Source organism: Chlorocebus sabaeus, chromosome 25, assembly GCF_047675955.1.
Source record: "Chlorocebus sabaeus isolate Y175 chromosome 25, mChlSab1.0.hap1, whole genome shotgun sequence".
Taxonomy (NCBI): Eukaryota; Metazoa; Chordata; class Mammalia; order Primates; family Cercopithecidae; genus Chlorocebus; species Chlorocebus sabaeus.
The window spans coordinates 73,024,802-73,049,891 of record NC_132928.1 but is presented as its reverse complement, the minus strand read 5'-3'; the positions used below and the strand labels follow the sequence as shown (position 1 = coordinate 73,049,891).

Below are 25,090 nucleotides of genomic sequence, written 5' to 3'. Positions count from 1 at the left end.
TTTAGAGTCGGAGTCTTGCTCTGTCATTTAGGCTGGAGTGCAGCGGCACAGTCATAGCTCACTGCAGCCTCAAACTTCTGGACTTAAGTGATCCTCCTGCTTCGGCCTCCTGAGTAACTAAAGACTACAGGTGTGCATCACCATGCTTGGCTAATTTAAAAACATTGTTTTAATACAAAAATTAGCTGGGTGTCGTAGTGTGAACCTGCAGTGCCAGCCACTGTGGAGGCTGAGGTGGGAGGATCATTTGAGCCCAGGAGATTGAGTCTGCAATGAGCTGAGATCGTACCACTGCATTCTAGCCTGGCAACAGAGTAAGACCCTGTCTCATTTTTTTCTTTTTTTTTGTAGACATGGGGTCTCACTATATTGCCCAGGTTGGTCTTGAACTCCTGGGCTCAAGGGATCCTTCTGTCTCAGCCTCTAGTGTCCCTGGGATTACATGTGTGAGCCACTAGACCTGGCTCCCCTGAAGACTTTCTGTGGAGCCTGGCACCAGGGGAACCCAATATCTATCCTGTGAATGAATGAATAAATGCAAGGAAGTAAATGAAGAGGAAGCGGGCATCAGAAGGGGCATGTTTTACATGAGTAGATACCATGCAAAGGCCCTCCTGGGTACCATCACCAGTGCGGGGCAGCCTGTGAGCCCCTGGAGGGAGGTCTCCCTGACACCCTGCCTACTCCTCCTGGGGCCGAGCAGGAGTCACATCCAAGGGCTGGGTCATTATCTGATACACGAGTGGGTTGTGCGGATGAGTAAACAGGGACTGACCCAGAGGTCAGGTGTAACTCAGTCTCAGAAACTGCATGTGCCAATAGGAATCGAAGGGCCAAGGAATGTGTTTTTCATTGATGTCAACTTGCTGCAAAGGACCACACCTGCTTCTCGACCCGGGAACGTGGGAAAGGGAAAGGCCTGGCTTGCTTTGGTGGAGATGGAGGAGCTGGTAACAGTGGAGGAATGCCCTTCTTCTGATTCACAGCGGGGAGGTGCTCTGGGCCCCTGCCACTGCCCGAGGACTTCGGGTAAGTAAGCCCGTGGCCCCCAACCCTTCCCCGCCAGACGCCCTGGCAGATGGCTTGTCCTGACAAGTACGTGCTTTCTGGATGGAACAGCCTCCCTTTTGTCCAAACCCTTCCTTTGAATTTAAAACGCACAAAGCACCTTTCGAAGAGGAAAAGAATGGGATCAGGAAGAGGAGGCTGTATCTCATTTGGACACTCAAGCCCTCAGCTCCTGCCCGAGAGTTTCTGTAATTCACTTCCACACCACGTCATGCCTTTTGGCTCCCAGCCAGGTGCGGTGGCATCCGTGGCTTTATCTTTCTGGGAAGTCAGAGTCACGTTCCCTGGAGTCTTCCCTTTCCTCTCCCCAGCTTTCAGTTGTCCTGATGAGAGGACGCGGCATTTGAGCAGTAGCTTCTGGAACCCAGAGTGAAGCCCCACCCAGGCACCCTGACAGCACCACGGGAATGCTCCCGGCACAGCAAGCGGGGCTCTGGAGAAGCACAGCCTCCGTGCTCCTTGTAGATGTTCAGTTCAAACTCCACGGTTTGTGTGACTCACTGAGGGGCTTGGTTTGGCTCTCGCTGACGAGTCTGTCATCGGTGCCAGGGGACATGCTTGTCCCCTCCTTCCTTCTAGCCCTCTCTCTTGCCCCAGGGCTTCATAAGCAGTGGGAGGGCTACTGTGTTGCCCTCTGGCCCAAGCTCTGGTATTCCCTTTGTGGTGGGTGCTCTCATTCCTTTGCAATGTGCCCTGCAGTGTAAACTCAGGGGATCCATGAGACAGGGAACCCATGTCTGTTTTCTCCATTTGGTGTAGCATGCCAGTGGGCGTTTGCCAGACAGGGCCTATCATGTGGACCCTACACCTATTCACACACCTGCCATTTTCCTTCGGAATCCTGTTCCCAGTGGGTAATGGGTTTAAAAGCCCAGAGCTGAATTCTATCCACATTGGATCCGACCCACATTCCAATGCTCTTGTAAGTCTCCAGTTGGTCAAATGAGCAGTTTGATCCCTTGATCCTTCAAACTACCAGATATATTTATTTCTTCTTGCCTTTTGATCTTTCAAGCTTGAAATTTCTCGGCACATAAAAGTCTTCAAAATGCCCTCAAACTTCTGTCTCCAAAGGCAATTTTTTTCACTTTTTCATTTTTTTGTAGAGATAGTCTCACTATGTTGCCCAGGCTGGTCTTGAACTCCTGGCCTCAAGTGATCCTCCCCCCTTGGCTTCCCAAAGTGCTGGGATTACAGGTGTGAGCTGCTGTGCCCAGCTACCAAAGGCATTTTTACTTGGCTCTGTACAGTGAAGCTGCTTCTCTATTTGGAGGTTGAAGTTTGTGTCAGGTTCTTGAGTTTGTAAGAATAGGACATGAGAACAGAGAGCCTTTTAATCAGATGAGCAGCTATCTATGTTATGTTTTCACAGATTTTGATTCTTCTTTTTTTTTTTTTTGAGACAGAGTCTTGCTTAGCTACCCAGGCTGGAGTGCAGTGGCACGATCTTGGCTCATTGCAACCTCCGCCCCCTGTGCTCAAGTGATTCTCCTGCCTCAGCCTCCCAAGTAGCTAGCTGGGACTACATGCCACCATGCCTGGCTAATTTTTGTATTTTTGTATGTATTAGTAGTAGAAATGGGATTTCACCATGTTGGCCAGGATATTCTCGATCTCTTGACCTCACGATCCGCCCATCTTGGCCTCCTAAAGTGTTTGGATTATAGGCGTGAGCCACTGCGCCCGGTTGATTTTGATTATTCTAAGTAGGGATAGTCAAAGTCTTCACAGTGTTTGACATTTCATGTATTTATCAGCTGAAACTTATTGTTTCGTGGTTTTGAGGAATCTCAGTGAAATAATTCAGTGTTGCCAGATCCTGGGAATCTTTTCTCCCCAAGGCATTTGCTGTATCGTTAATAAATGTATGTATCACATAGAGAGGTATAATTAGAGTACACTTAGAATTAGTTTATTTCTCTAAAGATGCTTTTACCTTAGCTCGATGTGGTGGTACGCACCTGTAGTCCCAGCTACTTCTTGGGAGACTGAGGTGGGAGGATTACTTGAGCCTGGGAATTTGAGGCTGCAGTGAACTATGATCGCACCACTGCAGTCCAGCCTGGGCCACAGACCCTGTCTCAAACAAAGAAAGAAAGAAAGAAAAAATACTTTTTTTTTTTTGAGATGAAAAAAACTCTGTCACCTAGGCTGGAGTGCAGTGGCGTGATCTGGGCTCACTGCAACCTCCACCTCCCAAGATCAAGCGATTCTCCTGCCTCAGCCTCCTAAGTAGCTGGAATTACAGGCAGGCACTACCATCCCCTGCCAATTTTTTTTTGTAGTTTTAGTAGATAACTAGGTTTTACCATGTTAGCCAGGCTGGCCTCAAACTCCTGACCTCAAGTGATCCACCCACATCGACCTCTCAAAATGCTTGGATTACAGGTGTGAGCTACTGCACCAGGCCAGAAAACAAAACAAAACAAAACAAAGACTTTACCTGGTCATTTAAAAAACCAGGTAATTTGACCTAGGCAATTTTCATTAAGCCTATTTTCATAAGGGAGAACAAAACACAGTTCTCAACTTCTTGTCCCCCTTTGTCCCTACTTCCCTCATTACCTCCTCTCCTGCTTGTCTTTCTCTTCACTCCAGGAGCTGAGAACAGCCCCCCTTCTGGTTTGAGGCCAACCTGTCCGTGTGCACCCTTAGCCTCACATCAGTGGAGGATCACCCATCCCTTCCTTGTGCTAGAAACTTGATGACTGTATTCCGTGAGCCTGCAGGACTCCTGCTCTCCTCCTTCTTATTTAACTGCACCAGCTTACGAGTGGCCTACATGCTCCGTCTTCATCTCCTTACCCCATCTACACCATCGTCTACCATGCTGTTGCTGAGGTTACTTACCTGGCCTCTTTCCTCTACACTCTTCTCCACACTCACTTGTCCAGGTGCACATTGATACCTACACCTGGCTGTCCTACAGATAACTCGAAATCAAGATGGCGGGGAATAAACTCACCATCTTACTCTATATGTCTGCCTGTCCTTCAGTATTTCTCATGTGGGATAAGGGTGCTGTGATTAGCCCACTTGTCCAAGACAAAACACCTGGAGGTCATTCTTTTTTTTCCTTTTTTCTTTTCTTTTTGAGACAGAGTTTCGTTCTTGTCGCCCAGGCGGGAGTGCGAAGGCACGATCTCGGCTCACAGCAACCTCTGCCTCCCCGGTTCAAGTGATTCTCCTGCCTCCTGAGTAGCTGGGATTACAGGCGCCCACTACAACACCTGGCTATTTTTTTGTTTTTGTTTTTTTGTTTTGTTTTTGAGATGGAGTTTCGCTTTTGTTGCCCAGGCTGGAGTGCAACGGCGTGATCTTGGCTCAACACAACCTCTGCCTCCCAGGCTCAAGTGATTCTCCTGCCTCAGCCTCCTGAATAGCTGGGATTACAGGCATGTGCCAGCATGCCTGGCTAGTTTTGTATTTTTAGTAGAGATGGGGTTTCTCCATGTTGGTCAGGCTAGTCTTGAACTCCTGATCTCAGGTGATCTGCCCACCTCGGCCTCTGAAACTGCTGGGATTACAGGCGTGAGCCACTGTGCCCGGCCACCTTTTTGTATTTTTAATAGAGATGAAGTTTCACTATGTTGGCCAGGCTGGTCTGGAATTCCTGACCTCAGGTGATCCACCCGCCTCGGCCTCCCAAAATGCTGGGATTATAGGTGTGAGCCACTGCGCCCGGCCTGGATGTCATTCTTGACTCCACTTGGCTGCCACATTCTATCGTTGAGTTCTACCTGCATGGTTCCCTCGGCCAGGGATAACGCCATTTCTCACCTGCCTGACAGTTCCTGCAAAATCCTCACCTGATGTCACTATGGCTGCAAAGCTTCCCCAACTTCCTCCCTAAGAGAGACACAGTGGCACCTTTTTTATTTTTTATTTTTGAGACAGAGTCTCGCTCTGTCCCCCAGGCTGGAGTGCAGTGACGTGATCTTGGCTCACTGCAGCCTCCACCTCCTGGGTTCAAGCGATTTTCCTGCCTCAGCCTCCCAAGTAGCTGGAACTACAGGTGCATCGCACCACACCCGGCTAATTTTGTAATTTTAGTAGAGACGGGGTTTCACCATGTTAGCCAAAATGGTCTCCATCTCCTGACCTTGAGGAGGCAGGTCTGGTTTGCTTGCCTCGGCCTCCCAAAGTGCTGGGATGACAGGCATGAACCACTGCACCTGGCCCAGTTGTACTTTTTTGACATATGTATGTCTTCTCTTATTTTCCCTGTTACTCTATTGCCATCATTTGTTTTTCTGCTGCTCTCACTTGCCAGATATAAACATCCAGAGAGCAGGAACTGTTTTGGCACAGTTCAGTTTCTAGTACAGTGCATAGCACATAGTAGACCCTCAATAAATGTGTGGAAGTGAGCCCTCCAATATTCCAGGTAAGTACAAAGGGGCCTGGTAATTAGGGCCTCTTCATGGCTAGTGATGGTCAAAGAGAAAAATCGGGCAGCAATCCAAGAAGCACGGTAGCCCTGTTTTCCTCTTTTCTAGGCAGCTGGCTGTGCCTGCATTTCCTTTTGTGGCCAGAACATCAGAGCTTGAGGTTTGGCTTTGTCATTTCCTGACCCTCTGAAACTCTGACCCTCTGAGTTTCATTTTGCCAAAGGACAAGATCCTAGAGGAGAATGCAGTCTCGAGCATTCTGTGACCCTCAGGCTCCAGGGCCCTCCTCATGCCCGCCCTCTCTCAGCGGTGTGCATGTGTGGCGTGTGCAAGCGTGTGCAGTGAGCCCTGGGTGTGCACATGCTGTTTACAAAGGCAGACCAAGGTGCCCAGAATGCCGTTCCAGCTGGCCATGGCTAGATGCATCCGCAGCGGTGTTTCTTTATTGGGGCGATGGCTGAGAAAGGAAATTGCATTGTTTTGGGGCTGTCTCAGGGAGGACATTTGATACAGCCACAAAGTTTAGCCTTCCAAGTGGCCTCCACTTTCAGCCGGTGATTGGTTGGCAACTCCTGGGTGGGAGTCAGGGTTACTGGGGAAGGGAAGGGGAGGGTCTGTAGGAGGATCGGGGTCCAAGAGGGCTGTAGAGGAAGGGGCTGTAGAGCCAGCAGGCCGCCCTTCTGTGCTGCTCCGGGTGAGAACTGCCATCGTCACACACTGGGAAGCTCAGTCATGGCTGTTAGCCGGGGCACAAGCCAACAGATGTATCAGCGACCCGAGATGGCATGGCACCTGGGTGTGCAGCTAGGAAGGGGTGTGCATGTGGAGGAAGGGACGCGGGCCCAGCTCAGCTGCAGGCCTCCACAGTGCCTGTTGGGGGTGGGGCTAGTCTTGAGTAACCCGTGAATGGACTTTACCCTGCAGCCGTTTTGTGTAACTCCTGTAATTAGCTAACTAGGTTAGTCATTGCTTACACCCTCCTGAGTCCTCAACCTTTTTTTATTTTTCCAGGACGATCTCTATAAACAGGTCATACAATATGCCACACGTTTTGTGCCAAATTCCTCTGCAGATATTTGACTCCCTTTTGCCTATTCAGGTGGCTCCAGGGCGGGCCACCTTCTCTTGCTGAGTGTCCTCACCTAGGGGTGATTTCACCGGTGGCTGCTGCCTTTCCCCCCAACCTGGCTTTACTTAAGGGATAGGTTATGTTATTTTTTATTTTTTGAGACAGAGTTTCGCTTCATCACCCAGGCTGGAGTGCAGGGGCGTGATCTCAGCTCACTGCAACCTCCGCCTCCTGGGTTCAAGCAATTCTCCTGCCTCAGCCTCCTGAGTAGCTGGGAATACAGGCACCTGCCACCATTCCCGGCTAATTTTTGTATTTTTAGTAGAGATGGGGTTTCACCGTATTGGCCAGGCTGGTCTCGAACTCCTGATCTTGTGATCCGCCCACCTCGGCCTCCCTAAGTGCTGAGATTATAGGCATGAGACACCGCGCCTGGGCTAGACTGTGTTATTTTGTCCACCCATGTGTACCTTTATTCACTCCCGCCTGCCCCAAATGTGACTGAGCATGGACTAAGCCAGGCACTCTGCAAAGTGTATCAGTCTGACTGAGGCTCCATCCCCACCCTGGAGAGCTTGTAAGCTAAGCACTGTTAAAGGACTTCCTGTATGGACCAAATCCTGGAGTCCTATGCACAATTACTGATACAGAGTTGCTCAGCATCCTTCACAGAAAAAACGCAGTCATATCCAATCTGTCAGCAATAAATATGAAATACTTATTTTGCTTATATTCAATATCATCAGAGGATCATTCAGAACAGGTGCTACCTAGATTTAAGACTCTTGGTGCTGTCATTATAATCAAAAGCACCTAACGACAGCCCATGCATGCTAATGCAAACATAATAATATTAGTGCTTTTCGTTAAAACATGGCTCAGTGAAAGATTTCTGCAGGCCAGACGTAGTATGCAAGCGGAACTTTCTTTTTAAACCCTCTTTGAGTAGCCCAGTGGAACAAGAATACTGTAATAAAGGTTATGTGCAGAGTGGAAACCTATCCCAGCGGTTTCTCTCACAATACACCTCACCTGGGTAAACACACATTTGCATATCAATGCATGGATTACAGACTTTTCCTTTTCTGAGAACAAGAAGGTACCCTGTTACACACACAGGGGACCAACAGCCAGGAGCTTTCAAGCCCCATGCAATCTGAGAACAGAGGACTCAGGTCTTCAGAGCCCCAGAGGCCAGTCCTCTACAGCAATCTCTCTCTTCTTTCTCTTAGTGCACTGGGATTCTGTTGTGTAACTCTCCCAGCCTTCAGAGATGGCCTCCTCCCATCTGGGAGGCTGTGCTGGCTTCTGCAGGAGCCAGCCAGATTTTGAAATTGCATTTGGAACCAGTCACTGTAAAAAGGCTGGTTCTTGGAGGGGAAGAAAGGTGGCTTTGATAGTTATTGATGAGCTCACCAGGTAGGAATGGGACCTTTCAAACAGGCCAAATTAAATCCCAGGCCTTGAGCGAGGGGCCTGGGATTTGCTGCTTTCGCATTGCAAGGAGCAGGTGGGCAGGCTCTGGGAGTATCAGATGCACAAAATACAGGTGAACAGGTAACCAGATCGGGATCTCTGCAGGTGCCCCGAGGCTGGGAAACAGCGTTGGTGGGGTGGAGAGGCAGCCTGCAACGCGGTGTCCCTCTCACCTGAAGCAGCCAACAGGTTAACCCAGGCCTGTTCCTGCAGGACGGACATGCACTGGTTCCAGCCGATGAAAGCAGATGCAAATCAGTGCAATTTCCTCTGCAGCAGTAATTAACCCGCGGGAACCTTGTTGGAGCAGGTAGTTCCAGGAGAATGGCACTGAAGATGTTGGAGAGAGATTAGCATTTTTCAGCTCTCATCGCAGTGATTTGTGCTGCATTTTAGTGTGTGTTCAGTTCCAACTCATTACCATAAAAAAACTCCTCATAAATTAAATTGCTAGGCAGGGGGAATTGACTTTGTTTAGGTAGATAGAGAGCCTGGGATGCTAGCGGGTGTTGCTGGAGAACTGGCAGGGAAAGTGTGTCCTCAGTTTCCTGATTCGTCATGGGAGGACCTTGGCCTCTCCAACCTCTAGAACCCGTCCAGCTGGCAACCTACAATTCTATTTCCTTCCCCTCCTCCTTCCTTCCTTTCTTCCCTCCCTCCCTCCCTCCCCCCCTCCCTCCCTCCCTCCCTCCCTCCCTCCCTCCCTCCCTCCCTCCCTCCCTCCCTCCCTTCCTTCCTTCCTTCCTTCCTTCCTTCCTTCCTTCCTTCCTTCCTTCCTTCCTTCCTTCCCTCCCTTTTATTTGAGATGGAGTCGTGCTCTGTCGCCCAGGCTGGAGTGCAATGGCGTGGTCTCGGCTCACAGCAACCTCTGCCTCCTGGGTTCAAGCAATTCTCCTGCCTCAGCCTCCCGAGTAGCTGGGATTACAGGCGTATGCTACCATCCCTGGCTAATTTTTGTATATTTTTTAGTAGAGACGGGGTTTCACCATGTTGGCTAGGCTGGTCTCAAACTCCTGACCTTGTGATCCACCTGCCTAGGCCTCCCAAAGTGCTGGGATTACAGGAGTGAGCCACTGCCCCACGCCTGTTTGCTTTTATGAATTGGAGGACTGCCTGGGCCCAGGGAACTGCTAGTCATCTGCCTAAGCTGTAGCTGTTGGATGACGCAGGATCCTAATCTCAAGTTGCTTCCAGGACAGGACCACTTTCTTGGGACCCTCTGCACGTGGGCAGTCCTTCCATGATGACAGCTGCCCTGTCATGGTGGGATTACTTTGGAGGGTGTATGTGGCCCACGGAACTGTGTACTCTCAGTGGGCAGGCCCTCTGTTTTGATCATTTTGTATCCCAGCATCTAACGCAAGGTGCTCATGACTCAAGACCTTACGTAAAGAGGGAGGAACGAACACAAGGAAGAAAGTTCCCCAGAAATCCTTCCTTACACCTGAACCAATTCCTTCCTATATGTCCTCAGCTTGAGTCATTTTCTGTAGCTCCCTCTTATTTCCATCAGATACTTGGATACATTTCAAATTGGTTCTCGACACCCTACCCCTGAATATCAGTGAGAGAAATCACATGCATGATCTACATTGCATTGACCAGGCCATCCAGACAGAGAGCGGGGATGGCTTGTCTCCTAGGGCAGTGGTGCCACGTGCTAGCTTAGAGGCCTCAGTTTACTTGCATGCACCAGGGTCCCTTGAGAATCTGTGCCCTTCCCCTCCCGGGAGGGGATGCTTGGAAGGGGTCAATCTGAGGCCCCTGCTTTCATGAAGGGCCCTGAGGCCCACAGCCAGGCTTCTAGAAACCTAGAATTGACCCTGGTTTCCAGAATGACCAGTTTGCCTTTCCTTTATCTGCACAAGGAGGTGAATTTCTTGGGGGTCTTCTCGGTGTGAGTGTAGTGAGTGCACTCAAGGTGCCTAAAAATACAAGGACAGAGGCTAAATATGAGCATTTTTACCTCGAAGCTGCCTTGAATTGAGTTTCACAGGAAAAGTGTATTAAAATAATTCTTAAAAACTTGGAGCTCTTAAATGTTTCTATTTCTGGGGGGTGGGGAATGGGAATAACTGTCTCCATTACCTGCCTTCCTTCCTTCCTTTCTCCCTCCCTCCCTCCCTTCCCTCTCCTTCTTTACTTCCTCTTTCTCTCTCTTTCCCCTTCCTTCCTCCCTCCCTTCTTTTTTCTTTCTTTCTTTCTTTCTTTCTTTCTTTCTTTCTTTCTTTCTTTCTTTCTTTCTTTCTTTCTTTCTTTCTTTCTTTCTTTCTTTCTTTCTTCTTTCTTCTCTTTCTTTCTTTCTCTTTTCCTTCCTTCTTTTCTCCCTTTCTCCTTCCTTCCCTCCCTTCCTTCTCCTTCTTTCCTTCCTCTTTCTCTTTCTTTCCCCTTCCTTCCTTCCTCCCTCCCTTCTTTCTTCTTTCTTTCTTTCTTTTTCTCTCTCTCTCTCTCTCTCTCTTTCTTTCTTGTCCTTCCTTCCTTCCTTTCTCCCTTTCTCCCTCCTTCCCTCCCTTCCTTCTCCTTCTTTCCTTCCTCTTTCTCTCTCTTTCCCCGTTCCTTCCTCCCTCCCTTCTTTTTTCTTTCTTTCTTTCTCTCTCTTCCTTCCTTCCTTCCCTCTCTTTCTTTTTTTAATAAAGTGTTTTAAAAATCAGCCTGGCCAACATGGTGAAACCTCATCTCTACTAAAAATATAAAAATTAGCTGGGCATGGTGGCGGGTGCCTGTAATCCCAGCTACTCAGGAGGCTGAGGCAGGAGAATCGCTTGAACCCGGGAGGCAGAGGTTGCAGTGAGCTGAGATCGCACCACTGCATTCCAGCCTGGGAGACAGAGCGAAACTCCATCTCAAAAAAAAAAAAAAAAAAAAAAAAAAAAAAGAAAAGTTAAATGCAGTTTCATTAGGAGACCCCTTAGAGCTAGATTGTGAGCACAAATGGAGGTGCTGGTTCCAACATGGAGGGGTAATTCCTGATTATGAGGGTGTCATCCAGACCACCACAATAAATCTTGATTTTTTTTGTACTACTAACAAAAGGCAAAGATAAAATGAAAAGAAAAAAAAAGGCCGGGGCGCGGTGGCTCAAGCCTGTAATCCCAGCACTTTGGGAGGCCGAGACGGGCGGATCACGAGGTCAGGAGATCAAGACCATCCTGGCTAACACGGTGAAACCCCGTCTCTACTAAAAAATACAAAAAACTAGCCGGGCAAGGTGGCGGGTGCCTGTGGTCCCAGCTACTCGGGAGGCTGAGGCAGGAGAATGGCGTGAACCCGGGAGGCGGAGCTTGCAGTGAGCTGAGATCCGGCCACTGCATTCCAGCCTGGGCGACAGAGCGAGACTCTGTCTCAAAAAAAAAAAAAAAAAAAAAAAAAAAAAAAAAAAAAGGCCATGAGAAAGAATGTGGAGTGATCTGAGCATGTGCTTGAGAAGCAGAAGAACATGCTTTGAAAATCAGGGCTGCATTTCTGGCTCTGTCTTGTAAGGGTATGTGGTTTTGGCAAATTACTTGACTTTGTCAAGCCTCGGTTTCCTCATGAGGAGTAAAACAGTAAAACCAGGATTATAATACCATATCCCTCCTAAGCTTGCTGTGAGGAATAACTCAGAATTACATAAAGTGTGTCATAGAATGTCCTGTATCTAGGAAGCACCAAGGCATGGACAGGAGGTGAGATACCCAGTCCTGAATGATCATAGGACCTCAAGCTGAAGAGGACCTCAGAGGCCACGTAAGCCAGCTTGATGGACAGACCTCAGGAGCCAGGAAGGCTGAAGGTCTGCCAGGGGGCCCAGAGAAAGCTGGCGGAGGTGCTGAAACCAAGCACCATGCCTCTACTCTCTCCCTGAGTGGCACGAAGCAAGCCTCGTGTCTTCTCTTCATTACAGTCTGCTTCTTTGTGCAGGAAGATCACCTGTGTTTGAAATGCATTTTGCTAAATAGGCATCATAGAAATTCTGATACTTTGGTGACTCCTCAAATTCAAGACCCCCTCTGTAGCATATGACCCCCTCCGACAATGTAGGAAGACAAAACTGGAAGCTGTGAGACACGGTTTCCATGCCATGATGTGCGAATACAGGACCAACGTCATTTACACAACACAACCCGCTTCTTCTTTTTTTTTTTTTGATGGCATCTCACTCTGTCACCAGGCTGGAGTGCAGTGATGTGATCTTGGCTCACTGCAACCTCAGCCTCCCGCCACACAACCCGCTTCTGACCTTCAGACCTTGCTGGAATGCTTGCCTTCCTTCTCACTTCCACTGCCACCCCCAGCAGCTAGCTTTCTTTTGGGAGCCATTTTTACACAGAAAAGCAAGTGTGTACCCCTTTATGCATATTACTGTGTAGCAAAAAGGACCAGAGTATAGCGAGGCTTTCGGGAGGGGAGGAGTCTGGGTGGTTGGTTAGGTTCACCCTCTACTTGTGTGGCTTCCGTCTCCTGCCTGATTCCAGTGGGGCCACAGCTGAATGACAGACTCTCTCACTTGTAGGTGACTCTGTCAGCAGAGTTTAGGTTATGCTGTGGTAATAAGCAAGCCCCAAATCTCAGTGATTCAAAAAAGCAAAGGATTTTCTCACTGGTGATGCACATCTACCGCACGTCAGCAGGGGGCGCTGGTCATGGCAGGGACCCAGGTGGTTGGAGGCTCCATCTTGACTCATCCTTCCATGATTGCAGGGATGGGACTAAAGGGAAAGTGCTGAATCACACCCTGGCTCTTAATACAACCACCTGTGAGTGACACCTATCCCTTCTGCCAGCATCTCATTGGTCAAGCCTTGTCTCATGGCCACACCTGACTTCGAAGGGAACAGGGAAGTAAGTACATGCCTACCATATGGCCAACAAAAGAACAGAAGGGAAGAAGAGAAGTGAAATATTTGTTGTTTTATTTATTTATTTTTTGAGACAGGATCTCACTTTGCTGCCCAGAGGCTGGAGTGCAGTGGCTTGATCATAACTCACTGCAGCCTTGAGCTCCTGGGCTCAAGTGATCCTCCCATCTCAGCCTCTTGTGTAGCTAGGTCTACAGGTGCACACCACCATGCCTGATTAATTTTTATACAATTTTTTAATAGAGGTGGGGTCTTGCTGTGTTGCCCAGCCTGGTCTCAAACTTTTTTTTTTAATAGTCAGTTGTGGTTATCGGGGGAGACAATGTTAAATCAGCTTAACAATAACCTACAACACTCGGACCAACTAGGTCTTGAACTTCTGGCCTCAAGCAAGCCTCCTCCCTTGGACTCCCAAAGGGTTGGAATTATAGGCCTGAGCCACCACATCTGGCCAATTTATTCTTAAAAAACCCCCAAGTCGGGGGGGCGGAGCAAGATGGCCGAATAGGAACAGCTCCAGTCTCCAACTCCCAGCGCGAGCAACACAGAAGACCGGTGATTTCTGCATTTTCAACTGAGGTACTGGGTTCATCTCACTGGGGAGTGCCAGACGATCGGTGCTGGTCAGCTGCTGCAGCCCGACCAGCGAGAGCTGAAGCAGGGCGAGGCATTGCCTCACCTGGAAAGCGCAAGGGGGAAGGGAATCCCTTTTCCTAGCCAGAGGAACTGAGACACACAACACCTGGAAAATTGGGTAACTCCCACCCCAATACTGCGCTTTAAGCAACCCGGCACACCAGGAGATCATATCCCACACCTGGCCGGGAGGGTCCCACACCCACGGAGCCTCCCTCATTGCTAGCACAGCAGTCTGTGATCTACCGGCAAGGCAGCAGCGAGGCTGGGGGAGGGGCGCCCGCCATTGCTGAGGCTTAAGTAGGTAAACAAAGCTGCTGGGAAGCTCAAACTGGGTGGAGCTCACAGCAGCTCAAGGAAACCTGCCTGTCTCTGTAGACTCCACCTCTGGGGACAGGGCACAGTAAATAATAACAAACGCAGCAACTCTGCAGACGCAAACGACTCTGTCTGACAGCTTTGAAGAGAGCAGTGGATCTCCCAACACGGAGGTTGAGATCTGAGAAGGGACAGACTCCCTGCTCAAGTGGGTCCCTGACCCCTGAGTAGCCTAACTGGGAGACATCCCCCACTAGGGGCAGTCTGACACCCCACACCTCACGGGTGGAGTACACCCCTGAGAGGAAGCTTCCAAAGCAAGAATCAGACAGGTACACTTGCTGTTCAGAAATATACTATCTTCTGCAGCCTCTGCTGCTGATACCCAGGCAAACAGGGTCTGGAGTGGACCTCAAGCAATCTCCTACAGCTACAACCTACAGCTGAGGATCCTGACTGTTAGAAGGAAAGCTATCAAACAGGAAGGACACCTACACCAAAACCCCATCAGTACATCACCATCATCAAAGACCAGAGGCAGATAAAACCACAAAGATGGGGAAAAAGCAGGGCAGAAAAGCTGGAAATTCAAAAAATAAGAGCGCATCTCCCCCGGCAAAGGAGCGCAGCTCATTGCCAGCAACGGATCAAAGCTGGACGGAGAATGACTTTGACGAGATGAGAGAAGAAGGCTTCAGTCCATCAAATTTCTCAGAGCTAAAGGAGGAATTACGTACCCAGCGCAAAGAAACTAAAAATCTTGAAAAAAAAGTGGAAGAATTGATGGCTAGAGTAATTAATGCAGAGAAGCTCACAAACGAAATGAAAGAGACGAAAACCATGGCACGAGAAATACGTGACAAATGCACAAGCTTCAGTAACCGACTCGATCAACTGGAAGAAAGAATGTCAGTGATTGAGGATCAAATGAATGAAATGAAGCGAGAAGAGAAACCAAAAGAAAAAAGAAGAAAAAGAAATGAACAAAGCCTGCAAGAAGTATGGGATTATGTAAAAAGACCAAATCTACGTCTGATTGGGGTGCCTGAAAGTGAGGGGGAAAATGGAACCAAGTTGGAAAACACTCTTCAGGATATCATCCAGGAGAACTTCCCCAACCTAGTAGGGCAGGCCAACATTCAAATCCAGGAAATACAGAGAACGCCACAAAGATACTCCTCGAGAAGAGCAACTCCAAGACACATAATTGCCAGATTCACCAAAGTTGAAATGAAGGAAAAAATCTTAAGGGCAGCCAGAGAGAAAGGTCGGGTTACCCACAAAGGGAAGCCCATCAGACTAACAGCAGATCTCTCGGCAGAAACTCTTCAAGCCAGAAGAGAGTGGGGGCCAATATTCAACATTCTTAAAGAAAAGAATTTTAAACCCAGAATTTTATATCCAGCCAAACTAAGTTTCATAAGTGAAGGAGAAATAAAATCCTTTACAGATAAGCAAATGCTTAGAGATTTTGTCACCACTAGGCCTGCCTTACAAGAGACCCTGAAGGAAGCACTAAACATGGAAAGGAACAACCGGTACCAGCCATTGCAAAAACATGCCAAAATGTAAAGACCATCAAGGCTAGGAAGAAACTGCATCAACTAACGAGCAAAATAACCAGTTAATATCATAATGGCAGGATCAAGTTCACACATAACAATCTTAACCTTAAATGTAAATGGACTAAATGCTCCAATTAAAAGACACAGACTGGCAAACTGGATAAAGAGTCAAGACCCATCAGTCTGCTGTATTCAGGAGACCCATCTCACATGCAGAGACATACATAGGCTCAAAATAAAGGGATGGAGGAAGATTTACCAAGCAAATGGAGAACAAAAAAAAGCGGGGGTTGCAATACTAGTCTCTGATAAAACAGACTTTAAACCATCAAAGATCAAAAGAGACAAAGAAGGCCATTACATAATGGTAAAGGGATCAATTCAACAGGAAGAGCTAACTATCCTAAATATATATGCACCCAATACAGGAGCACCCAGATTCATAAAGCAAGTCCTTAGAGACTCACAAAGAGACTTAGACTCCCATACAATAATAATGGGAGACTTCAACACTCCACTGTCAACATTAGACAGATCAACGAGACAGAAAGTTAACAAGGATATCCAGGAATTGAACTCATCTCTGCAGCAAGCAGACCTAATAGACATCTATAGAACTCTCCACCCCAAATCAACAGAATATACATTCTTCTCAGCACCACATCGTACTTACTCCAAAATTGACCACGTAATTGGAAGTAAAGCACTCCTCAGCAAATGTACAAGAACAGAAATTATAACAAACTGTCTCTCAGACCACAGTGCAATCAAATTAGAACTCAGTACTAAGAAACTCAATCAAAACCGCTCAACTACATGGAAACTGAACAACCTGCTCCTGAATGACTACTGGGTACATAACGAAATGAAGGCAGAAATAAAGATGTTCTTTGAAACCAATGAGAACAAAGATACAACATACCAGAATCTCTGGGACACATTTAAAGCAGTGTGTAGAGGGAAATTTATAGCACTAAATGCCCACAAGAGAAAGCAGGAAAGATCTAAAATTGACACTCTAACATCGCAATTAAAAGAACTAGAGAAGCAAGAGCAAACACATTCGAAAGCTAGCAGAAGGCAAGAAATAACTAAGATCAGAGCAGAACTGAAGGAGATAGAGACACAAAAAACCCTCCAAAAAATCAATGAATCCAGGAGTTGGTTTTTTGAAAAGATCAACAAAATTGACAGACCACTAGCAAGACTAATAAAGAAGAAAAGAGAGAAGAATCAAATCGACGCAATTAAAAATGATAAAGGGGATATCACCACCGACCCCACAGAAATACAAACTACCATCAGAGAATACTATAAACACCTCTACGCAAATAAACTGGAAAATCTAGAAGAAATGGATAATTTCCTGGACACTTACACTCTTCCAAGACTAAACCAGGAAGAAGTTGAATCCCTGAATAGACCAATAGTAGGCTCTGAAATTGAGGCAATAATTAATAGCCTACCAACCAAAAAAAGTCCAGGACCAGATGGATTCACAGCTGAATTCTACCAGAGGTACAAGGAGGAGCTGGTACCATTCCTTCTGAAACTATTCCAATCAATAGAAAAAGAGGGAATCCTCCCTAACTCATTTTATGAGGCCAACATCATCCTGATACCAAAGCCTGGCAGAGACATAACAAAAAAAGAGAATTTTAGACCAATATCCCTGATGAACATCGATGCAAAAATCCTCAATAAAATACTGGCAAACCGGATTCAGCAGCACATCAAAAAGCTTATCCACCATGATCAAGTGGGCTTCATCCCTGGGATGCAAGGCTGGTTCAACATTCGCAAATCAATAAACATAATCCAGCATATAAACAGAACCAAAGACAAGAACCACATCATTATCTCAATAGATGCAGAAAAGGCTTTTGACAAAATTCAACAGCCCTTCATGCTAAAAACGCTCAATAAATTCGGTATTGATGGAACGTACCTCAAAATCATAAGAGCTATTTATGACAAACCCACAGCCAATATCATACTGAATGGGCAAAAACTGGAAAAATTCCCTTTGAAAACTGGCACAAGACAGGGATGCCCTCTCTCACCACTCCTATTCAACATAGTGTTGGAAGTTCTGGCTAGGGCAATCAGGCAAGAGAAAGAAATCAAGGGGATTCAGTTAGGAAAAGAAGAAGTCAAATTGTCCCTGTTTGCAGACGACATGATTGTATATTTAGAAAACCCCATTGTCTCAGCCCAAAATCTCCTTAAGCTGATAAGCAACTTCAGCAAAGTCTCAGGATACAAAATTAATGTGCAAAAATCACAAGTGTTCTTATACACCAGTGACAGTTAAACAGAGAGCCAAATCAGGAATGAACTTCCATTCACAATTGCTTCAAAGAGAATAAAATACCTAGGAATCCAACTTCCAAGGGATGTAAAGGACCTCTTCAAGGAGAACTACAAACCACTGCTCAGTGAAATCAAAGAGGACACAAACAAATGGAAGAACATACCATGCTCATGGATAGGAAGAATCAATATCGTGAAAATGGCCATACTGCCCAAGGTAATTTATAGATTCAATGCCATCCCCATCAAGCTACCAATGAGCTTCTTCACAGAATTGGAAAAAACTGCTTTAAAGTTCATATGGAACCAAAAAAGAGCCCGCATCTCCAAGACAATCCTAAGTCAAAAGAACAAAGCTGGAGGCATCACGCTACCTGACTTCAAACTATACTACAAGGCTACAGTAACCAAAACAGCATGGTACTGGTACCAAAACAGAGCTATAGACCAATGGAACAGAACAGAGTCCTCAGAAATAATACCACACATCTACAGCCATCTGATCTTTGACAAACCTGAGAGAAACAAGAAATGGGGAAAGGATTCCCTATTTAATAAATGGTGCTGGGAAAATTGGCTAGCCATAAGTAGAAAGCTGAAACTGGATCCTTTCCTTACTCCTTATACGAAAATTAATTCAAGATGGATTAGAGACTTAAATGTTAGACCTAATACCATAAAAATCCTAGAGGAAAACCTAGGTAGTACCATTCAGGACATAGGCATGGGCAAAGACTTCATGTCTAAAACACCAAAAGCAACAGCAGCAAAAGCCAGAATTGACAAATGGGATCTCATTAAACTAAAGAGCTTCTGCACAGCAAAAGAAACTACCATCAGAGTGAACAGGCAACCTACAGAATGGGAGAAAATTTTTGCAATCTACTCATCTGACAAAGGGCTAATATCCAGAACCTACAAAGAACTCAAACAAATTTACAAGAAAAAAACAAACAACCCCATCCAAAAGTGGGCAAAGGATATGAACAGACATTTCTCAAAAGAAGACATTCATACAGCCAACAGACACATGAAAAAATGCTCATCATCACTGGCCATCAGAGAAATGCAAATCAAAACCACAATGAGATACCATCTCACACCAGTTAGAATGGCGATCATTAAAAAGTCAGGAAACAACAGGTGCTGGAGAGGATGTGGAGAAATAGGAACACTTTTACACTGTTGGTGGGAGTGTAAACTAGTTCAACCATTATGGAAAACAGTATGGCGATTCCTCAAGGATCTAGAACTAGATGTACCATATGACCCAGCCATCCCATTACTGGGTATATACCCAAAGGATTATAAATTATGCTGCTATAAAGACACATGCACACGTATGTTTATTGCAGCACTATTCACAATAGCAAAGACTTGGAATCAACCCAAATGTCCATCAGTGACAGATTGGATTAAGAAAATGTGGCACATATACACCATGGAATACTATGCAGCCATAAAAAAGGATGAGTTTGTGTCCTTTGTAGGGACATGGATGCAGCTGGAAACCATCATTCTCAGCAAACTATCACAAGAACAGAAAACCAAACACCGCATGTTCTCACTCATAGGCGGGAACTGAACAATGAGATCACTTGGACTCGGGAAGGGGAACATCACACACCGGGGCCCATCATGGGGAGGGGGGAGGGGGGAGGGATTGCATTGGGAGTTATACCTGATGTAAATGACGAGTTGATGGGTGCAGCACGCCAACATGGCACAAGTATACATATGTAGCAAACCTGCACGTTGTGCACATGTACCCTACAACTTGAAGTCTAATAATAATAAATAAATTAAAAAAAAAAAAAAACCCAAGTCTTTATGGAATTTTAATTGATGTATAATAAAATATGCATATTTAAAGTCTACAGTTTGATAAGCTTGACACACGCATATGCCCATGAAACCACCACCACTACAATCACAATAATGACGATTCCATCACTGCTGGAAGTTTCCTTGGGACCCTTTGCTATCTCCCCACCCGTGACATCCCTGCTCCTCAATTCCCAGACAACCACTGAACTGCTTTCTGCTGCTGTATGGATTAGTTTGCATTTTCTAGAATTTTCTATAAATGGAATCACACAGCGTGTTCTCTTTTGGCCTGGCTTCTTTCACTCAGCATAATTATTTTGAGATTCATCCATGTAGAAGAGGAATATTTGTGATATCTACCACAGCAGACTTTTCGATTAATGGACTTTATTCTTTCCCACAAGATAACTGATGCGGGTTGAATTCTGTCCCCCCCCCCGCCCATTCACATGTTGAAGTCTTAATTGCCTGTACCTAAAAATGTGACCCTGTTTGGAGATGGGATCTTTATTTTAATTTAATTTTATTTATATATATATATATTTTGAGACAGAGTCTTGCTCTGTCACCCAGGCTGGAGTGCAGTGGTGTGATCTCAGCTCACTGCAATCTCTGTCTCCCAGGTTCAAGTGATTCTCCTGCCTTAGCCTGCCGACTAGCTGGGATTACAGGCGTATGCCACCATACCTAGCTAATTTTTGCATTTTTAGTAGAGATGGGGTTTCACCATGCTGGCAAGGCTGGTCTCGAACTCCTGACCTCAGGTGATCCACACCTCTCAGCCTCCCAAAGTGCTGGGATCACAGACGTGAGCCACCGCGCCTGGCCTGGAGATAGGGTCTTTAAAGAGGTAACTAAGTTACAATGAGGTCATGAGGGTAGGTCCTAATTCAACATGATGGGTGTCTTTATAGGAAGGGGACATTTGACCACAGACAGCTGTGAAGGGAGAACTCCATGTGACCGTGTAGGCCTGCACGCCGAGGAGGGGCCTGGAACAGATGCGTCCTCCACAGCCTCGGAAGGAACCGACCTGCTGGCACCTTGATCTCAAATTCCCGCATCCAGAACCGGGCGACAAGGCATTTCTGTTGCTGAAGCCACCCAGACTGCGGCACTTTGCTATGGCAGCCCTAGTGAAAGAATGCAGTCACTTTTATTTCCAAGGGAAGCAGAGTTAAATGAGCCCTCTCAAGAGATCTCCCTGCAGTGTTTGGGACGTGTCTGTGTGCGTGGACAGGGCCGTCTGCAGGCGGATCAGCGTGCGGCGCTGGCAGGCACCTCTGTGTCCTAAGCGCAGACATCCGGTGTCACCCTTCAGGCATCCAGGGAAGGAAGCTGATAAAATGAAGCTCTTCATGCTCCAGGTTCCGTTTCTTCTTTGGAATGCTCGAAGGCTTCCCAGCTATTCCATGTTCAGGCCTGGCTTTCAAGAGGCTGCAGGCCGGAGTGGGGAAGGTGGCTGAAGCCGGTCCTGGGTCTCTCCGAGCCCCTCAGAGAACTCTCTGGTTGCACTAGAAACCATCCTTGTGCTGCTGGCAGCAGTTTCCATGCCGCTGAAAAATGGCGGCAAAGCCCAAGTGGGGAAGGAGGATTCTGTAGGCGTGGCTTCCAACCCAAAAGAACAGAAAGCCAGGGTCCACATTCTGCCCTGAACTGTGATCTGGGCGGTTCACCTGGAGCACAGCCCTTGTGTTCCTCGCTGCCTCCTCCTGAAGGCCCTGGAGGCCACATGACGTTGCCTGCCACTGTGGGGGTGACACGCTCCCCTGGCCCGGCCTGGACGGGTCTCGACAGGTGCAGTGGGAGAACAAAGCGTCATTCTGAGGGTGAGGAATTTCACTCAGCAGCAAGCGTGTTGCCTGTCCACTTCGTCTCAGACACTGTACAATATGCCGTTACATTTACTCCATTTCATCCTTGTGACAATCCTGTGAGGTAGGAATTCCCATGTCCACCTAAGAGATGGGGAAACCGAGGCTCGGAGGGACGGGGAACACACAACTGGGGAGGGGCCGAGATGGTTCTAGAACATCCATCCTTTGGCCTCAGGGGGAGTACATAGGAATCACCTAGTGTGTTACTGGGAGGTCCAGACACTCAAACGTGAATTTGCTTCTCTCTCTAGAGAGCTACCAGATTTAGCAAATAAAAGGGCAAGACGTTGAGTTAAACTGGAATAGAATTTCATATAAACAATGAATACTTGTTTTTTTGTTTTGTTTTGTTTTTGAGACAGGGTCTCACTCTGTTGTCCAGGCTAGAGTTCAATGGCGGGATCACAGTGCACTGCAGCCTCCATCTCTTGGGCTCAAGTTATCCTCCCACCTCAGGCTCCCAGGTAGCTAGAACGACAGGTGTGCACCACCATGTCTGGCTAATTATTTTATTTCTGTATAGATGGGGTCTCACTGTGTTGCCCAGGCTGGTCTCAAACCCCTAGCTTAAGCAATCCTCCCGCATTGGCCTCCCAAAGTGCTGGGATTATGGGTGTGAGCCACCATGCCCGGCCAACAAATATAGATATTTTGGGTGTAAATGTGTTCCATGCAATATTTGGGATGCATTTATACCGAAAGGGTATTCATTGTTTATCTGAAGTTCACATTTAACTGGGTGTCCTGTGTTTACCTGGCAGTGCTGCTTCCAGGTGAAGCTTGTAGTTGCTTTAATGCTGAAGGAGCCTTCATTTGCTGGGGCTGGGACTGTATTCAGCTTTACTCATGAACTCTGCGGGCTCTCGAAAGCTCTTTCTGAAATCAGCCTCACTATCCACAGGTGAGGTTACCAGGACCGTCATCCCGAGGAGAATCAGCTCTTCCGTACCAAATCCTGACGATCACATGGCGGAGTGAGCTGGAGCGAGGTACCGGCAGAACTCTTAGGTGGGGCATGCACCCCCTAGTGTCCCATGTCTCCACTGTTCCCTGTGGCTGTATCCATTCCACTTGACTAACTTTTACTCCTTGTCTAGCTCCTTGTGGCATTGTTCTTTTTCTCTTTTCTTTTTTTTTTTGAGACAGTCTCCCGCTGTCACCCAGGCTAGAGTGCAGCGGCGTAATCTCGGCTCACTGCAACCTCCAACTCCTGGATTCAAGAGATTCTCCTGCCTCAGTCTCCTGAGTAGCTGGGATTATAGTTGCCCGCCGCCACGCCCGGATAATTTTTGTATTTTTAGTAGAGACGGGGTTTCACCATGTTGGCCAGACTGGTCTTGAACTCCTGACCTCAGGTGATCCACCCACCTCAGTCTCCCAAAGTGTTAGGATTACAGGCGTAAGCCACCTGCCCGGCTGGCATTGAGTTTTCAACTCTTCATCTGTACCATATGTCAGATCATCTCCTTCTTCTTGCAATGACAGCAAAAATACCGAGGCTTCAATTACTTACCCTCCTCTATTTCTGTTTTATTCCCTCTCCCTATCGCCATTTCCATGCACTCATGCCCACGCACAGGTTGTAGGAACCAACTAGTATGTTGCTGGGAGGTCCAGACACTCAAATGTGAACTTGCTTCTCTCCCTAGAGGGCTACCAGATTTAGCAAATAAACAGGCAAGATGCTCAGCTGAATTTGAATTGAATTTCATATAAATAGTGAATACTTTTTCTTTTTCTTTTTTTTTTTGAGACAGGGTCTTGCTCCATTGTCCAGCTAGAGTGCAGTGGCAAGAGGATGGCTCACTACAGCCTCCATCTCTTGGGCTTAAGAGCCCTCCCCCATGGCTCAGCCTGCCCTGAGGCCAGTCCTCATACATGGCCCATGGCTGCCTTCAAGACATCTCCAAGAAGCCCTCGCTGAGAAGCCCCCTGGTGCACACACAAAATCATGTTGCTATTTAGTTGAATTTCTTCATTGTACAGGTTAAGAAATGGAAGATGTGACTCTCAAGGATTATACACAACTAAAACTGTGTGAAACGGCGATGAGTACCCGGGCAACAGGGAAGTGGGAATTTCTCACCAACCCACGTGCCAGGATCCAGCCTCAACGCTTGTGAGGATCCAGCCTCAACGCTCTGCACATCTCCAGTGTGGAACAGCACCATGTGCCTAATGAGTTCTTCTCTGACTGATTGATTGATTGATTACTAAAACACTCAGCACTCCTGGCAAAGCAGTTCTCACACTGTTGAACAAATTATCTTTATGCACTGCAGTCTCTTGAGCTTAGATGAAGGCAAACTCACTGTAATCTTCAGATCATTTAGCAATGCCTTGGAATCACTGGATATGAGAAAAAATCTAGGCATATGGAATAGGAAGGGGGAAGAAAAGCAGGACTTGGAGGGACTGTGCTAGTGGATTTCAACTCTATTTTCTAATCTGAACCTGGGGCAGGCAAACTACTGCCTTGTAGGCCAAATCTGGCCAGTGGCCTGTTTTATCATTGATTGATTGATTGACGGGGTCTTGTCTTGCTCTGTCACCCAGGCTGGAGTGCATTGGCTCGATCATTGTTCACTGCAGCCTCGAACTCTTGGACTCAAGCCATCCTCCCACCTCAGCCTCCCAAGTAGCTAGGACTGCAGATGTGCACTGTAATGCCTGGCTAATTTTTTTTTTTCTTTTTTTTTTTTTTGTAGAAATGGCATCTTGCTGTGTTGCCCAGGCTGGTCTTTAACTCCTGGCCCCAAGCGATCCCTGACTTTATGGCACTTGCTTAGCCTGGTGTAACAGTGTCTGTCTCCTGGAGGCCAGGAGCCCCTGGCATGCAGCCAGCATGCCCCATTTATAATTGTAGCCCAGCACATGGAAGGGACCCAAGAGAATGACCGCAACGTTGACTTTGCCATTTCAACCCTGAACCTCATTTTATTGTTCTATTTGTATTATCTGGGGGACAAAATTTTCCCACATTCCTTTCTGTTGGTGCCACCATCTCTGTGCCTCCGTGTGCTGCTGACCCGCCAAGCCCATGGCCAGCTCAGCACTCGGATTTTATGTGGTCTCTCAGTATGGGTTCCTTTATCGGCATCTCAAAAAGCTTATGTGTTTTATCCATAATTGATTAAAGGTTTGTAGCTGTGAATAAAAGATTGATTAAAAGTAACAACAGCAAAACAGCTCTTGTTTTTCTTCACCGTCTGCCTTTCCCCAGAAGAGTCTCCCACCTCCGAGCAGACGGTCCTCGATGTGGATCCACACAACCTTACGAGCTTTCCTTAGACCCAAGAAAGGGACGCCTGGGGAATGATGGTTACTTGCTGATACTTACTGATATCGCAACGCCAGCAATAAGAAAACCATCTGGACGTTATCTGCGGTTGGCGTGTTTCATTTTGCATTTTATGTGATGGGTGCTGGGATTTGGACAGGCCCAAGCTCCCACCCTCGCGTTGCTCAGTATACTGGGAAATGACATCACCTATGACGGCACTGTGATTAGCAAGGTGAGGGGAGGGGCCAGACCTCAGCCCAGGAGTGGGGTTCGGGGCAGGCCCCTGGGGAGAAGCAGTGGCAGCAGCAAGAGCTGGGCTTGGTGTCCCGCTCAGACAAGTGGTGGAGCCAGCAGCAGGATCTGCACTCACGTCCTCTGGTAGTAAGCTCTGCTCTGCGCCGGCCCTGACTTCAGAGCAGTGCTGAAGCC

The 25,090-nt window shown here is 47.3% G+C and overlaps 1 long non-coding RNA gene across 1 annotated transcript; it reads left to right on the top strand.

Moving 5' to 3' along the window:
• The first annotated feature begins 483 nt into the window (after positions 1-483).
• Positions 484-24,780, top strand: LOC103230792 (uncharacterized). The gene is made up of 4 exons (XR_005236201.2): positions 484-1,029; positions 20,416-21,439; positions 22,280-22,386; positions 23,136-24,780. It is a non-coding gene; the product is annotated as an uncharacterized lncRNA (long non-coding RNA).
• Positions 24,781-25,090: the final 310 nt, after the last annotated feature.